General features: G+C 60.6%; 1 pseudogene; it reads left to right on the top strand.

Moving 5' to 3' along the window:
- Positions 1 to 8,797: 8,797 nt before the first annotated feature.
- On the top strand, positions 8,798 to 9,513 carry LOC144947910 (histone H1 pseudogene; annotated as a pseudogene).
- Positions 9,514 to 12,326: the final 2,813 nt, after the last annotated feature.

Here is a 12,326-nt window from a genome sequence, read left to right as displayed (position 1 = left end):
GCGCCACACTTTACGCAAGTAACGAGCACACGCAAGCGGGGCACACGCCGACACGACGACTCGTCCCCTCCCCCACTCGCGCGTTCACGTAAACCCAAATATCGTACAAGGACGATTCTCCTCTCACACGGCTGCGTAGTCACGCCAACACACAAAAGTGCTCTCCCCGGGCGTTAACGCACACACCTCCGTACCCGCACAATCGTACAGAGACCACGGCCTTTATGCATACAACGACCACACACTCGCGAATGCAGTGCACGCTAATACCACGTTCCAAAAACACCCAACAACACGGTTTTGTTACTACGCTCGAGATTTTATTAGCCCTTGCTAACCAACCGAGCCACCCGTGTGTGTGTGCGGGCCAGCAAGGCGCTTCTAACCCACACTCTGGTGCCGTGTAGCCCTATTCTATGCTGCGCTCTCTGCTAAACCGCTTTCCTACTCGTCCTTACCCCGAACTAACCCTCTCCTACGGATCCTACTCTCCGCTCTGAGGTGTTGTAAGGCGCGCAACACGATACCGTCTGTAGTCCTTGGTGACCTTGCGGCGCTCAGATCGTCCTGCAGACAATCTAGCGGCTCGCCCGATGACTCCTTCGTCGCTGACCCCGTGTCCAAACTCCAGAAGAAGAGAGTTCCCTACTGCCCCTGCGTTTTCTTTTAAACTATTCACATCAAAGGCTAGGCGCCCCCGTCCCGACCGCCTTGGTCTCTCGACCAATCCTGAGCCTAGGATTTCCCGCTCTTTTGCGATCCCGCCGGCCTTTGAACTTTCGACCAATCAGTCGTCCCGGGTCCTGATCCCAGCTATCTGCCTTGCTGACCCGTGTTTGTGTTTGTATGCGTTTCTAACTGCGGGGCTCTCTGAGCTCGCCGTGGTCGTGCGATCTCAAATCCGCCCACGGCGCCGCAGTGTTACTTGGCCTGGGAAGGGTCCTGTCCAATTCCCTGGCCCTGAGAAACCGTGTGGTAACCCCCCTAGGGGGCCCTCGGGTGAAAACTCAGGGTAGGTGACCCGACCACGAGGCCCTACGTGGGTGCGGGTGCGTGTTTATGTGGGGGGGGTGATGGGGGGCAGTGCGGCGGTGGAAGCCGGGCGGCTCCCTGGCTCGGCCGAGCGGCCCCGTCGCTGTGGCACCACATAGCCCCCCGGGGTGCCAGTCCCCGTCCCGGGTTGACTGGAGCACCTCGCCTGTGTTGCCCCCACGAGGTATCGCCGCGGGGTCCGCGGGATTCGCCCGGCCCTTGTGGCTGGCCTCGGGGGTGGCGGCTCCGTCTCCTGGGGCTCCGGCGGTGGTCTACTCCTCCATTCCAACGGCTCCCCTCGGTCTCTGGCACCTGCGGGCTGGGGAACAAACTCAGAGGCGGTGGGGTTTAAGGGTCGCCGTCCTCGTCGCCCCCGGCCCCGCCCGGGGCCCCTCGGAGCCCAGGGCTCCGTGGGGCCCATATACTGCGCGAGGCCCCCGGGCACGGGGGGTGGGGGGACCCCGGGGTTTCGGGGTACTTGGACGGCGGGGCTCCCCCCCTCGGGGGCTGCTCGCCACGGCTTCAGTCGGCGGATGTTGACCACCATCTCCCGGCCCCTCTCTCCTCCCTGAATCAGCACCGTCCATGGTGAGATCTGCCGTCTCACAATCCAGGGTCCTCGCCAGTAGGTGGTCAGCTTCCCCACCTGTCCGGCACCGACGCGGGGAGTGTACAGCCACACCTCGGAGCCCGCAGTGTAGAAGGGGGGCTCCATACGGGGTCGGGCGCCCTGCTCTTGCCGCTGGTGCGCGGCCTCTCCGTGCGGGTAGGCTCGGCCCCTGGCCCCTCGCAGGGTCTCCAGCAAGTGCTCCACGGGGTGGCTCCCTTCCTCCCGTTGCGGCGGAGGGACACCGAACAGCAGATCTGCGGGCAGGCGAGACTCGCGACCAAACATCATTAGGAACGGGGTCTGTCCTGTAGATGTGTGAACGGCGGTGGTGTAGGCGAACAGGGCATAGGGGAGGTGTTTGTCCCAGTCCTGTTGATTCGCGGCCGCCATGCGTTTAAGCTTCCCGGCCAGAGTCTGATTCATCCTCTCTACCATCCCGTTCGCCTGGGGGTGATATGCCGTGGTTCGGTCCTTCTGGATCCCGAACTCTCGGCACAGCGCCTGGAATAGTTCGGCCTCGAATTCACTACCCTGGTCGGTAATGACTCGTTCGGGGATCCCGCACTTAAGTACGTAGTTTTCCACGAAGGCCCGGGCCACTACGAGGGCTGTTTTATCCGGAATAGCCACCGCCACGGGGTAGCGGGTGAAGTACTCCACCGCTACAAGAATATATCGGTTGCCCCGGTGGGATCGTGGAAAGGGCCCCTGCAGGTCGATTCCGACCAACTGATTCGTCCGACTGACTCGGAACGGCCTCTGGGGTACCTGGTACCTCGCCGGCTTTTGCCCACACTGCTGACAGGCCCGGCAGCCCTGCACCCAGGCGGCCACATCTTGCGCCAATTTAGGCCAGAGATACTGGCGACGCAGAGTCTCCCGGGTGCGCCGTTCCCCATCATGGCCCCCGAGCGGGTGGTCGTGTACCAGTCGTAGTAGTTGGGGTCGCACATGGGCGGGAACGCAGATGCACCCAGGCTGCCCAGCGTCGGCCAGTTCCCTCACCACCCCGTTTTCCACACACAACCGGGCATACAAACCGCTCCAGGGCCCTGGTAGTGCATCCTCCTTCTCTCGCAGTGCCGCCTCCACCGCCGCCAGATCCGGATCTCGCTGCTGGGTCTGTCTCAGCTGCTCGTCGTTCAGGCCCGGGAAGGCGCAGCCGACGTCCTCCTGGATCCGTCCGATCGGGTCCCGAGCTGCGGGTCCCGCGCTTGCCGGGCGGTCGACGGGATCCTCGGTGCCACCTGCGAGGGTCTCTGTGGCGCACACTGCACTCTCTCTCGCTGGGGGGGGGTCAGTGGCCGCAGCCTCTCGGGGGTCCGTTGCCTGCCGGCAGCGTCCCCCCGTGAAACACGGGCAAGCCTCCTCCGCCCTCGTCTCGGCGAACACCGTGGGTCGCCTCGACAAGGCGTCCGCGTTTGCATGCGTCCGGCCAGCCCGATACTCGATTTGCAGGTTGTACTCCTGCAACTGCGCCAACCACCGGGCCATCTGCCCCCGCGGCTCCTTGAATGTAAGAAGGAACTGCAGAGCATAATGGTCAGTGCGTACGCGACATCTCCTGCCGTACAAATACGGCCGGAACTGTTTGCATGCGAAAATTACGGCGTACAACTCTTGGCGGGTCACGCAATAGTTCAGCTCGGCCCCACTCAAGGTCCGGCTGGCGTACGCGATGACTCGTTCCGTCCCATCCTATACCTGTGACAACACCGCGCCTAGCCCGCTGCTGCAGGCGTCGGTGTCCAAAATAAAATCGGTGGTAAAATCGGGGAAAGCGAGGGTGGGGGCGTGGGTGAGGTGATCTTTGAGAGTGGTGAAGGCCGTCTGGCAGGCCCCCGTCCACTGGTAGGGGTGCTTAGGGGAGGTGAGTTGGGTGAGAGGGCGTGCAATCTCACTGAATCCCTTTACAAATCGACGATAATAGGTGGCGAGCCCCAAAAATGATCTGATCTCCGTCAGATTCCTTGGCCGTGGCCACTCCACTACGGCGCGTACCTTCTCCGGATCGGTGTGCACGCCTGCCTCGCTGACGCGATGCCCGAGGTACCCCACCTCGCGTTGTGCGATGTAACACTTACGTGGCTTGAGCTTGAGATGAGCCGCTCGCAGTCGCTGGAACACCTCTCGAAGCCTGGACCAATGCTCAGACAAAGATCTACTGAACACTATCACATCGTCCAAGTAAATCAGGCACTGTTCCCATTGCAAGCCCCGCATCACCAACTCCATCAGCCGCTGGAACGTCGCAGGCGCATTGGTGAGTCCGAACGGGAGTACTCGAAACTCGAATAGTCCCATCGGGGTGGTGAATGCGGTTTTCGGCCGATCCTCCTCCGCCATCTCCACCTGCCAGTACCCGGACGCGAGATCGAGGGTGGAAAAATATCGCGCTCCGGCGAGGCTGTCAAAGGTGTCGTCGATGCGGGGTATGGGGAAGGCATCGCCGAGCGTGACTGCATTTAGTTTACGGTAATCGACGCAGAACCGAGTTGACCCTTCCTTTTTCGTTACTAGTACCACTGGGGCTGACCAGGGGCTCGCCGAGGGCTGAATTATGTTATCGCGAAGCATGTCCCCAACTGCCTCTTTGATTTGGGCGCGTTCGGGTGCGCCCACTCGGTACGCAGGGAGTTTGATGGGTCGGGCTGCACCGGTGACAATTTGGTGCTTAACAAGTTCGGTCCGACCCAGGTCCGAGTCGTGTTCACTGAATACGTCGGCATACTCCCGCAGTAACTCGCTCAGCCGATCGGCCTCTCCCTTAGGTAAATCCGCCCATGGTACATGTAACGCGTCGAGCAGGGGAACGACCTCGGCTTGGGGAGTCGGGCCGACTCGCCATGCCAGGTCTTGGTCACCCACAGGACGCCCGGGGTCCTCAGCCCAGAGTGCGAACACCGAGTCGTCAGAGTGGCGTGCGTGCAGGGGGTGTACGGTGGCTATCGGGGTGCGCCGCCGCAGTATCGCTGGGCTACTGTGGGGGTTAAACATCCGCATAAACAATCGGTCCCCATCTGCGTTTACCAACGTGGCGGATCCCACTATCCCATACCGTTTTGCCAACTCCGGGTGAGGAGTTAGCATTACCTCTCCTGATGGTCGGAGCGCGGGGTCGGTGGGGGATGTTGCCACCGGCACCAGCATCTCGGTGAGCGGGCCGATGGTGACTGCCGTCGCCAGGATAGCGGCCACAGGTGCGAAGCGGGGGCGCGTTGGTTCTCGTCCCAGGAACGGTATCCGCTCGCCGTTGCTCTCCATGGTGGCGCATCGCTGGCGGGGTTGCACGTTGAGTCCCAGCCGTTCTAAGAGGTCGGTACCTGCGATACACTCGTGACACAACGCACTCGACACGTAGAACTCCTGGGTGCACACCTGACTGCCTATGTGGACCTCTAGGGTGGCTCTCCCCAGCAGCCCCATTCCGGCTCCGCTCGCCGTGTGCAGCGCGCGGTCCGGTGCCTGCAGGTGACGCACGTCGACCCCGATCGCGCTGCAGTGCGCTGCGCTCACGAGCGAGGCCACCGCCCCCGTGTCCAGCAGAATTCGGGTACGCACTCCGTTTACCTCCCCTTCCACCAGCGACGTGGCCCCCGTGATCCCCGCCACCAGCTCCCGTAGCCAGTCGCCAGGAGTCACCGTTTCCGTGGGCGTTGTTGTTGGAACCTGTGTGGAGATCACTCGCTCGCCATTATTACCGTCTTTTTGCATCGGGACCGCTTCGAATGCACCCCCAGATGGTCCACTCTCTAGGGGGCGTTGGGGTTTTAACCACGGCGCGTTTCTAGCGCGGGCGATCTGCGGACAGTCTCTCACGAGATGCCCTCGCCGGTCACACAGGTAACACGCACGGGGGCCGTCCCGTAGGAGCCCCCCCGTCCGTTCCCTATCCCCCCTCCGGCACGCCGCTGCCCCGACTCTGCCTCCAGTCGAGCCACCCTCCCAGATAACCCTCCCACCGTGGCGCGTAGGTCCCCCATTTCGGATCGGATGGTCTCAACGGAGTATTGCACCTGGGTTACCTGGCCGGCTATATCTCCCATGCCGGTCTGTAACCCAGCTACCCAACCCGGGGTTGTCTCGCGGGACACTGGAGGTTCTCTTTCCCGGCCCCTTACCGTCCTCGCGAGCTCCTGTTCCTCCTCCTCGTCTTCCGAGAGCAGGCTCGCAATGGCGCGCTCTCGTCCCAGCCCCCGGAGCTGCGCGCGTTCGCTGTGAATTCTTTCACACTTACGTGCGCGCTCGACAAGGGTGTTAAAGGGAAGACGTGGGCAGCTCATGTCTGGCTGCCACCACGCCGTGCGAGACAGGTACCGCTGGATTTTCTCGGCAGCCAGTTCCTCAATAACCTCAGTTGCGTACCCCGGGCGTGCGATCTTTGTTAACTCGCGCACATCCTCGGCGTAATCACGGAGATCTTCGCCAGGTTGGCGACGGCGCGCCTCTAAGGCCGATTTTGCTTCCTCCTCGTCACGTGTTCCAAAACGCTGATCGAGTCGGCGCATCAGCTCCTCTAGCTGTGTCTGTGCGCTCGCGGGTAACGCTTCTTCAAAATCGGCTGCCCGCCCATCAACATTCATATTAAGTTGACGTACTGCCTGCGCGTCCGTCCATCCATTAATTTCCTTGGCCCCTAAGAGATTGTGGGCGAATGCCTTCCACGAAGGGGCCCCCCGGCCGGTAAATATTAGTCTTATTTTAGCGTGAGGTAACGCGGGGGTCCGTACCGCTTCTGACACCAATTTGTGGGGGTCGCTAGCCCCCGAGATCCCTCCCTCGATAATGCTAACGGCCGGGCTAACATCATCAATCGCCCCCCCGCTGCTAAGCGAACCGCCGCTAGGCTCCTCACCCATGGTGTGGGAGCCGTCGCCCGAGGATTCCCCTCCCCCGCGGGTCCGCGTAGCAGGCATGGTTAACCGCGTACGCGCACACCCACACCCAGCTCTGCACGGCACTCACTCAACGCTGACCACTCACGTTAGGATCGCGCACCTGTGTTACACACGTCGTGAACGTGCGCGCACACACATACAGCTCCACACGCGATACCCACTCTTGCGCCGCTCTGCGCCGCGCTGGCCGCTCACGTTACGATCGCGCACCTGGGGTACGCCGATTACGCACGCCGAGAGCTTACGCAAGTAACGAGCACACGCAAGCGAGGCACACGCCGACACAACGACTCAAGCCGCCGTGCGCGCGAGACAAACCGTACAACAATGCGCAGCCGATTACGCGCTCGAGCCGCGGGGTCGGGGGTCAGGGGTCCACCACCGCGCCGCACTTTACGCAAGTAACGAGCACACGCAAGCGGGGCACACGCCGACACGACGACTCGTCCCCTCCCCCACTCGCGCGTGCACGTCAACACAAATATCGTACAAGGACGATTCTCCTCTCACACGGCTGCGCAGTCACGCCAACACACAAAAGTGCTCTCCCCGGGCGTTAACGCACACACCTCCGTACCCGCACAATCGTACAGAGACCACGGCCTTTATGCATACAACGACCACACACTCGCGAATGCAGTGCACGCTAATACCACGTTCCAAAAACACCCAACAACACGGTTTTGTTACTACGCTCGAGATTTTATTAGCCCTTGGTAACCAACCGAGCCACCCGTGTGTGTGTGCGGGCCAGCAAGGCGCTTCTAACCCACACTCTGGTGCCGTGTAGCCCTATTCTATGCTGCGCTCTCTGCTAAACCGCTTTCCTACTCGTCCTTACCCCGAACTAACCCTCTCCTACGGATCCTACTCTCCGCTCTGAGGTGTTGTAAGGCGCGCAACACGATACCGTCTGTAGTCCTTGGTGACCTTGCGGCGCTCAGATCGTCCTGCAGACAATCTAGCAGCTCGCCCGATGACTCCTTCGTCGCTGACCCCGTGTCCAAACTCCAGAAGAAGAGACTTCCCTACTGCCCCTACGTTTTCTTTTAAACTATTCACATCAAAGGCTAGGCGCCCCCGTCCCGACCGCCTTGGTCTCTCGACCAATCCTGAGCCTAGGATTTCCCGCTCTTTTGCGATCCCGCCGGCCTTTGAACTTTCGACCAATCAGTCGTCCCGGGTCCTGATCCCAGCTATCTGCCTTGCTGACCCGTGTTTGTGTTTGTATGCGTTTCTAACTGCGGGGCTCTCTGAGCTCGCCGTGGTCGTGCGATCTCAAATCCGCCCACGGCGCCGCAGTGTTACTTGGCCTGGGAAGGGTCCTGTCCAATTCCCTGGCCCTGAGAAACCGTGGGGTAACCCCCCTAGGGGGCCCTCGGGTGAAAACTCAGGGTAGGTGACCCGACCACGAGGCCCTACGTGGGTGCGGGTGCGTGTTTATGTGGGGGGGGTGATGGGGGGCAGTGCGGCGGTGGAAGCCGGGCGGCTCCCTGGCTCGGCCGAGCGGCCCCGTCGCTGTGGCACCACAGCTACTCACCTCTTGCCACGTAAAATGTTAAACTTTCTATTTAATGTCGGTTAATTTTGAGTAATTTTCTTCAGTTTGTTGTCCATCTGAAAATCCATATATTTATTAATTTCAAAGTTCGATTAAAACGTCCAGTTAAAAGTTCGTTGACAAGGGACGGTTGGCATGGCGTGCAGTCCTCACCATAGCGCGAGAGGAGGAATCGCGATCGCGCGAGGCAAAACTTAAATATAAAATATTTCGTTGGAATTAAATATGAGTAGTCTGTTGAAGCATCTTGTCTTGCAAAACATTCGAGTGTGTTTTAAATAGTGTTCATCATTAACACTTTTGAAAAACGACAATCATCATATCTCGCCCTGACCGAACAATGTCTCCCAAATGTTGGTTGTTCACTTGTTTTGAATTATAATTTATATCGTGAGCATTGTCGTATATTGCATAAGTAACGTACATTAAAGAAGTGATCTTCGTGATAATGTATCAACTATATGCATGTAAGTATGAACGTTACGGGAGTAATCGAGCCCAAAGGCAGGCGTGATAAACACAGTGAGTATGGTGGCAACTTCCTCACTAGATCTGAGTGCTGGATGATCTCAGCGACGTCCGCATTCAGTACGCCGCTTCTATAATAACCTCGGGCCTGGAGGACGCTCGGTTTGAATTCGTGAGAGCGCTGATTTCGATTTCAAAGAGGCGAGGCGATAAAAGCGACGTTTTGAGATGGTGGAAACTGCTCCTGCTCAACCACCCGCTGGGGCTACTTCAGCGCCTAAAAGCCCCAAGAAGAAGCGCGCCGCTCCAAAGTCCAAGAAGGTCGGCCCCAGCGTGTCCGAGCTCATCCTCAAGGCTCTGGCCAGCAGCAAGGAGAGGAACGGCGTGTCTCTTCCTGCGCTCAAAAAGTCGCTTGCTGCCGGAGGATACGACGTGGAGAAGAACAATGCCCGCGTGAAGTTGGCCATCAAGAAGCTCGTGGCCAAAGACGCCGTGGCGCAAGTGAAGGGCAGCGGTGCATCTGGCTCTTTCAAACTCAACAAGGAAAAGGCTGCCGCAAAGGCGAAGCCCAAGTCGTCAACATCAAAGCCCGCAGCTAAAAAGCCCGCGGCAGCCAAGAAGGTGAAGAAGCCCGCGGCAGCCAAGAAGACCGCGCCCAAGAAGTCTCCCAAGAAAGCAAAGAAGCCCGCGGCTGCCAAGTCGGCCAAGAGCCCCAAAAAGGTGAAGTCGGCTGTTAAGCCCAAGAAGGTGGCGAAGAGCCCAGCCAAGCCCAAGGCTGCGAAGCCCAAGGTCGCTAAGCCCAAGACCGTCAAGGCCAAGGCCGCCAAACCCAAGGTGGCCAAGCCCAAGAAGGCCGCGGCCAAGCCCAAGAAGACTGCGCCAAAGAAGTGAATCCGATCGGACGATGCTCGATTCACTCCACCTCAACGGCTCTTTTCAGAGCCACCCACTTAGTTAAAAAAGTGAACCAGGTGCTGCTGCGCTTCAATTAGTTCATCGTTAACACATGGCAGTGTATTGTGGGGGTCGCTAGCCCCCGAGATCCCTCCCTCGATAATACTAACGGCCGGACTAACATCATCAATCGCCCCCCCGCTGCTAAGCGAACCGCCGCTAGGCTCCTCACCCAGGGTGTGGGAGCCGTCACCCGAGGATTCCCCTCCACCGCGGGTCCGCGTAGCAGGCATGGTTAACCACGTACGCGCACACCCACACACAGCTCTGCACGGCACTCACCCAACACTGACCACTCACGTTAGGATCGCGCACCTGTGGTACACACGTCGTGAACGTGCGCGCACACACATACAGCTCCACACGCGATACCCACTCTTGCACCGCTCTGCGCCGCGCTGGCCGCTCACGTTACGATCGCGCACCTGGGGTACGCCGATTACGCACGCCGAGAGCTTACGCAAGTAACGAGCACACGCAAGCGGGGCACACGCCGACACAACGACTCAGGCCGCCGCCGCCGTGCGCGCGAGACAAACCGTACAACAATGCGCAGCCGATTACGCGCTCGAGCCGCGGGGTCGGGGGTCAGGGGTCCACCACCGCGCCGCACTTTACGCAAGTAACGAGCACACGCAAGCGGGGCACACGCCGACACGACGACTCGTCCCCTCCCCCACTCGCGCGTGCACGTCAACACAAATATCGTACAAGGACGATTCTCCTCTCACACGGCTGCGTAGTCACGCCAACACACAAAAGTGCTCTCCCCGGGCGTTAACGCACACACCTCCGTACCCCCACAATCGTACAGAGACCACGGCCTTTATGCATACAACGACCACACACTCGCGAATGCAGTGCACGCTAATACCACGTTCCAAAAACACCCAACAACACGGTTTTGTTACTACGCTCGAGATTTTATTAGCCCTTGCTAACCAACCGAGCCACCCGTGTGTGTGTGCGGGCCAGCAAGGCGCTTCTAACCCACACTCTGGTGCCGTGTAGCCCTATTCTATGCTGCGCTCTCTGCTAAACCGCTTTCCTACTCGTCCTTACCCCGAACTAACCCTCTCCTACGGATCCTACTCTCCGCTCTGAGGTGTTGTAAGGCGCGCAACACGATACCGTCTGTAGTCCTTTGTGACCTTGCGGCGCTCAGATCGTCCTGCAGACAATCTAGCGGCTCGCCCGATGACTCCTTCGTCGCTGACCCCGTGTCCAAACTCCAGAAAAAGAGACTTCCCTACTGCCCCTGCGTTTTCTTTTAAACTATTCACATCAAAGGCTAGGCGCCCCCGTCCCGACCGCCTTGGTCTCTCGACCAATCCTGAGCCTAGGATTTCCCGCTCTTTTGCGATCCCGCCGGCCTTTGAACTTTCGACCAATCAGTCGTCCCGGGTCCTGATCCCAGCTATCTGCCTTGCTGACCCGTGTTTGTGTTTGTATGCGTTTCTAACTGCGGGGCTCTTTGAGCTCGCCGTGGTCGTGCGATCTCAAATCCGCCCACGGCGCCGCAGTGTTACTTGGCCTGGGAAGGGTCCTGTCCAATTCCCTGGCCCTGAGAAACCGTGGGGTAACCCCCCTAGGGGGCCCTCGGGTGAAAACTCAGGGTAGGTGACCCGACCACGAGGCCCTACGTGGGTGCGTGTTTATGTGGGGGGGGTGATGGGGGGCAGTGCGGCGGTGGAAGCCGGGCGGCTCCCTGGCTCGGCCGAGCGGCCCCGTCGCTGTGGCACCACATAGGCCCCCGGGGTGCCAGTCCCCGTCCCGGGTTGACTGGAGCACCTCGCCTGGGTTGCCCCCACGAGGTATCGCCGCGGGGTCCGCGGGATTCGCCCGGCCCTTGTGGCTGGCCTCGGGGGTGGCGGCTCCGTCTCCTGGGGCTCCGGCGGTGGTCTCCTCCTCCATTCCAACGGCTCCCCTCGGTCTCTGGCACCTGCGGGCTGGGGAACAAACTCAGAGGCGGTGGGGTTTAAGGGTCGCCGTCCTCGTCGCCCCCGGCCCCGCCCGGGGCCCCTCGGAGCCCGGGGCTCCGTGGGGCCCATATACTGCGCGAGGCCCCCGGGCACGGGGGGTGGGGGGACCCCGGGGTTTCGGGGTACTTGGACGGCGGGGCTCCCCCCCTCGGGGGCTGCTCGCCTCGGCTTCAGTCGGCGGATGTTGACCACCATCTCCCGGCCCCTCTCTCCTCCCTGAATCAGCACCGTCCATGGTGAGATCTGCCGTCTCACAATCCAGGGTCCTCGCCAGTAGGTGGTCAGCTTCCCCACCTGTCCGGCACCGACGCGGGGAGTGTACAGCCACACCTCGGAGCCCGCAGTGTAGAAGGGGGGCTCCATACGGGGTCGGGCGCCCTGCTCTTGCCGCTGGTGCGCGGCCTCTCCGTGCGGGTAGGCTCGGCCCCTGGCCCCTCGCAGGGTCTCCAGCAAGTGCTCCACGGGGTGGCTCCCTTCCTCCCGTTGCGGCGGAGGGACACCGAACAGCAGATCTGCGGGCAGGCGAGACTCGCGACCAAACATCATTAGGAACGGGGTCTGTCCTGTAGATGTGTGAACGGCGGTGGTGTAGGCGAACAGGGCATAGGGGAGGTGTTCGTCCCAGTCCTGTTGATTCGCGGCCGCCATGCGTTTAAGCTTCCCGGCCAGAGTCTGGTTCATCCTCTCTACCATCCCGTTCGCCTGGGGGTGATATGCCGTGGTTCGGTCCTTCTGGATCCGGAACTCTCGGCACAGCGCCTGGAATAGTTTGGCCTCAAATTCACTACCCTGGTCGGTAATGACTCGTTCGGGGATCCCGC

This window comes from Lampetra fluviatilis, chromosome 3 (genome assembly GCF_964198595.1).
Source record: "Lampetra fluviatilis chromosome 3, kcLamFluv1.1, whole genome shotgun sequence".
NCBI classification, from domain to species: domain Eukaryota; kingdom Metazoa; phylum Chordata; class Hyperoartia; order Petromyzontiformes; family Petromyzontidae; genus Lampetra; species Lampetra fluviatilis.
This window is presented reverse-complemented; position numbering and strand designations above follow the sequence as displayed.